Below are 6145 nucleotides of genomic sequence, written 5' to 3'. Positions count from 1 at the left end.
AGTACAGAAGTGCGAGTACCCGTGTACCGCATATATATAAAAAAAAAGAGTAAGAGTGAAATTAAACAACAACATAAGATAGAAAATAATCAAACGCCTGGAACGATGGGAGTAGTCTCATCAGGAGCAGCCTCGTCTGCAATCTTGCTCACGACTTCATTCTCGACCTCTTCAGCCTGTACTCCCTCGGTTTCATCAAGAAGGTTACCCTGAGTCTGGGTAGGAGACATCGCGCGAAAGGCTTCAGCCATTTCCGCAGCTTCGGCTCCAAGCAGCGAGAAGTCGAAGTCAGGGACCTTGGAAAGAGTAGTGTAAATATAGTCAGACACAGCCTGATCGTACTGTTTCTTCCCACTCTCTTTTTCAGCCTCCAAGCCGCGAGCCATCTCAGCGTTCGTGTCCTGCGACTTCTTGAGCTCGAGCTCCACCTGTTCTTTTGCCCTGTTGACTTCCTCGAGCTCCTTCTCCTTGGCCTTGTTAAGCTCCTCCATTCTCGCCACCTCCTGCTTCAGCTTCTTTATGTTCTCTTGAAAATGGACGTTCTGCCTCTTCAGCGAATCAGTTTCCTTTGAAGGAGTAGCCGCGGCTTTCATAAACAAAGCCATGGATTGCACGGCCAGTTCAGTAGATCGAGAAGCAAGATCCTCGTAAGGAATCTCAGCCAGTAATTTTTCCTGCATGGCCAGAAAATCGCGAGCACGAACAGGAGAGTCGATGACGACTTTCTTCCCCTTGTCCTGAGTAGTCTTAGCCAACTTCTTGGAGGAATGCGGCAAGAAGCGAAGTCATCACATCGCTCTTCCTCTTTTGGGCAACGACCGGCGAAGTCGCTGGTGTTCCACCCTTTTGCTTGATCTTCAGGACAGGGGCAGACTTCAAGAAAGTCATGTCTACAAACACAAGGAACAGATAAGTAAAAATCACAATCATACCCATCAATTTATAGCAAAAGGACGAGTTACCTGAAGTTTGTCGAGGAGTTTGCTTAGAAAGACGTTTATCTATCCGCTCCTGCTGTTTCTCAGAAGGTTCTTTATATACTGGCTCCCGTTGAAGACTCGCGTTCTCAGGGATCAGTTTATGTTCTCGCAATTTGGCAGTCGTACACAGTAATCGCCAGTCGCGATCTTGTACCGGAAGACTCCCAAGAATTTCAGCTACCCCCTTCTTATTCGCGTCAAGCGTTGGTCGAGCTGGTCTATCTGCGATGACAACAAAGAAAAACGAGTTAGCAAAAGATCTCGAAAAGCAAAGTAACAGGTTTTATCTAAGTCAACAAAAATGCGACATACTGGGTCTGCGATTAAAGTCAGTCCTGATCCCAGGAACCTTAAAAATATAAAACCATTTCGACTTCCAATCGCCCATGTTCGAGACCATCCCCTCAATACCGTTTATTTCAGAAGTCGCCCATTTACTAAAGCAAAAGAAGCCATTATGAAGACCCACGCTCTTTATGTCATAGAAGTAACTAAACTCCTCTACTGACGGAGCCCTATGGGCGTACTCCATGTACATCGCATAGAATGCTAGAACAGTGCGATAACTATTGGGTGTTAGCTGAAAAGGCGATACGTCATAACGTCTGAGAATCGCTGCGACGAAAGGATGAAACGGGACCGATACACCACATCGAAGAATGGGTATTGAGATGACCACGTCCTCTGTAGGGATGATCGCAGGGTTGGTGAACGGAAGATGCGCTCTCTGAGAGGGTTTGGGACTTTGAAACGCGAGTCGCAACAAATTCAACCTCACAAAGGTAGTGAAGTCAGATTTGACGACTCTCGAGACTAGGTCTTCGCATGAGAAAGGTTCGTTCAATTGGGAGTCATCGACTGAGTCCGTCCCACTCCCTTCCGCTTCCTCTTCTTCCTCACCTGATTCGCGGACCGGAGTAGTCCATTCCTCCTCCACCTCCTCGACCTCGATGTCGGGAGCGTGTCTCGTATGGATGAGGTAGTCGCGTGCTGACACTGTGGATTCGCTATCCCGGATATCGATTGTCCCAGGTTCAGCGAGCTCCTGTACCATCCTCTCGATGTCTACAGAAGACATCGGACCTAACTCTATCTCCGCAGCCTCCATTTCGGAGATGTCCGTAGGGAGAAAACTGTCTCTCTCTTGTGACGACTCCCCGTCAAAAGCGCGACCTCCTGAGCCGAGCTGCCGTCGTCCGATAGATCGCTCATCTGAAAGATAGAAGATCTTTTCAGCGTGATGGATGTGTGAAAAAATAAAGGTAAGTGATCTCACCCGCAGTAGAGTATAAAAGTCGCATTCGACAAGAAAGTCAGGCGAACACTGACCCTCCTATCAGCATGCGAGAAGAAATGTAACTATCTTTGGGCGAGTAGTTCACGCATCCTTGGTTGTGCGGTATACCTCCAGAAACGGCTGGGCGTATCGCAGTGACTCAAGAAGTATGCATTTTCGAGCATAACCCTGAAGTTACTGCGAGACACCCACCGTTTCGAGACAACCTACCAACCAAAGAGTACGATCATTCGAGTATTAACGCACGTCAACAAATGGCTGGGTGTATCTCAGTATCTCAAGGGACATATATTCGCATATATAGCCATTAGAATACTGTGACACACCCACCATTTGGAATGGCAATTAATGCTCTCACCACTCAGCCCGCGACAATGTAGAGATTCTAAAAAGTCTAGTCAACAGTTAAAGCGGAAATAAGTCTTGGAAATATGCGATTATTCAAGCTGTTCAACCGAATACCCGCGAACATTCAAGTTGTTCATCCGAATGTCCGCGAGCATTCGAGGCGTGAATCAGTGCCTATGAATTGTATACGGTTATGTCAGTTTACAGGTCCTACACTATGAATGTTACCCAGTTTTATGAACCCAGAACACATAAATACCCACTAGCATACACTCCTAAAAGTTTTCAAAAACATCCTAACCCAGAAAACAAAGCACATTATCTCCAAAAACAGAAAGCGAAAATGCAGTGATTTAGAAGCTAACCTTTAGTTTTGATCCCTGCGGTTATTCTCGATCACTTCTGAGAATGAAAATGTTGTGGAAAATGGCAGAAAATCTGGGAGTGGATTTTGTCTGAAGTATATGCACTGGAGGGAAGTTAAGAGAAAAGAGGGAAAAATGGGAAATTTGATTCGTATCAAAGCGTTTAAATACCCATATCCCTTATTAATTGGGATCGTGACACGTGGCAGTCAGAATGCCTAAGGTCGCCCAATCTAACGGCCAATTATGGCCACGCCTACACGAAAACCGAAGGGTTTTTGTGACGTGGCATCCTAGAGATAATGAAAATTAATCATTACAGCCGTCATTTTTCGAAACCCTCGATGGGACAACCAAAAGGTCACCTCCTCGTGACAACCTTTCACCTGTCTCTCGAGCAATAGTTTCCCTCAGTGACCGCACTAGTCACATCGCGAAACTAGGGGCATGTGTTATAGTGAGATTTCTCTCACCTAGAAACTCGAGACCAGACTCCTCTTTAAAAGGACACGTGTATTCAGATTCCCAATGAAAGCTGAAATGTCCGTGAGAGACTTCTCAAAGTTTAGACCTCGCCCAGGATAAAACCAGCGAGATATTGCGGGTGCGACCTAATTCACACCGCATAACCATAATCCTCATCATGCAGGGTAGACCAAACTCGCATATGTCAGAACATGTGCGAGTGCCCCCTTCTATACCTCCGCGACGAGTATGGAGACCGATGCCCTATGAGGTAGTTTTGGTCTCAGCGACCCAACAGCCCTAACAGACCAGTATAAGTTCGCATGTCCAGATGTTACCAGTTTCAATATGCGACGTCTACAACGGGCGATTACTTAAGGACGCAGACGTTCCAAACGTATGTGCGATCCTACGAGCTCAACAGACGGAACATGAACGGTCAACTCGCAGATGCGAAAGACGCATACGTTGATGAATTCAGTAACTGTCATACATTTATTAATGTTAACGTTGTTTGAGTTTAGTCATTGCAATTCAATGTGTAAATAATGGATTAACAATAAATGTGATCCTCTTGTAACCGATTGGGCACCTGCTTTGTATATAAAGGGGTGATCCACCGTGAAAATGGAGCTACGAATCCCTTGCTACAGTGGACTAAGCAGAACGAAATCTGACTGAACCACTATAATTCACCGTCTCATTTATTTTTCCAGCTTTGTTGTTTACTCTCGCATTCCTAATTCGAGTACTCGCCATTCTAGGTCGAACACTCGCATTTGTCATCTCTCAAATAATTCTCTCTTTTTCCAGTTAAATTGTACTTTTTGGTGTTGCGAAATATCAGTAACAACATTAACAAACCTATTATTTATTGATCAAAATTGCTATGATTAACTTGTTGACAGATCCAATGATCTGATTTTAATCATAGTCCAATTGTCAATAGATCTTATAAATAATTTATAACAGGTAAATTTTGTACTTCTTTCATCTGTGTAAACCTAGTAACATGATAGTGCCCATCCAAATCATTTGACCTGTGTGAGCCTATATGTTTGCTATTGGGCTTAGATGCATATAGGAAGCCCATTTAAGTTTTTACCAAGTAAATGGACTAGGTTGCTAAAATAAAATTTGACATAAGTAATTTTATTTAGGCCTAATTAGATTTTGAGCTTATTCAATGAATAACAATTGTTTATGTAAAGGTTAAATTCCTCTCTTTTGGGCCTTGTGTGAGAGTTGGGGGCCAATAGAAGTGGGTGCGACATTCTGAACCCAGCTCCCCGTCACATGAACTACCCCAATTGTGAAGGCCCATTTGCCTTATTTAAATAATTGTATTAGGTTAATTATATTAGTCTAACCTAATAAAATTGAATTAGAAACATAATTAACTTTTAAAATATATGAAATTTATTTTTCATTTTATATTTTAAAGTTAATTTTAGAAAAACACTTAGTTAATGATATATATTCTAGATAGTTATTTCTAGTACTGATTATATTTTCTAATATTTAATTAGGAAAATATCATAGATTGTGAAATTAATTGTTTATTAATTAATTTTGGTATAATCTAAGTTAAGTATATTTTTCCTAGTATTAAACTCGAATTAATAATTAAGTTTCCTCTATACTTAATTATTTATTTCTTGAATTTAATACATTTAATTAAATTGAAAATTCAATATCTAAGTTGATTTCATCATGATACTTAAATATTGTTATTTTCATGATATTTAATTAAATAGAAAATTATTTTAAGTTGGAAATTTTTCTCTAAAATTTCATAATAGCTTAAATTTGAATATTTTTTTTAAAATATATTTTATTTTATTTTATTAATCCTTTTCCCACAATTTTGAAATTGCATTTCTTAAATGCAGAAATTTTGAATTTTATTTGAAAAATAGATTAAAGTTGAAAATTATTTTTTAATTTTGGACCAACTTAAATCAATGATTTTTTCATTTAATGATTAATTAAAATAAATGAACTAAAATATATTATAATTAGAAAAGGAATTAATTAGTCACTGAAAGTGTAGATAGTTATTATTTGTTTTGTTTGAAGTATTTTTCTAGTGTATTTAATTAAATAGAAAATTAATATTTACGTTGATATTCATCATGATACTTAAATATTTGAAATTTTTCTTTAAAATTTAATTAAATAGGAAAATTATATTTTTTGTTGTAAATTAATTTTATTAATTAATTTTGGGCCAACATAAAATTAGAATAATTTTTCTAGGATTTATTTTATTCTATTTTAAAGCATTTTTTTCGAAAATTCTATTCTTAAATACTTCAATTTTTCGAAATGCAATATATATTTATAGAAAATTAAATTTGAGTTGTAAATTAATTTAAATTAATTTTGAAACAACTTAAATTGAATAATTTTCTAAATATTTATTGGAAATTATTAGTAAGATGGAAATAATTCATGTTATTTTCATATCCATCTATGTATAATTTTGTAAATATTAAATTAAAATTTATATTTAGAATTTTTTATTCTAAATTGGAAATTTCAATTAAATAAATATATATTTAAAATAAATTGATTATAATAAATATTAGAATAAAATAAACTTTAAATAATGAGCTTTATTATTAGGACATTCGATCTCCATTGTTGGTTCTACATAGTTCTTGCTTTAGTGAGTAATCCTCCCTAAT

The sequence above is a fragment of the Cannabis sativa genome, chromosome 2, assembly GCF_029168945.1.
Source record: "Cannabis sativa cultivar Pink pepper isolate KNU-18-1 chromosome 2, ASM2916894v1, whole genome shotgun sequence".
Lineage (NCBI taxonomy): Eukaryota > Viridiplantae > Streptophyta > Magnoliopsida > Rosales > Cannabaceae > Cannabis > Cannabis sativa.
Note: the sequence above shows the minus strand (reverse complement) of the source record.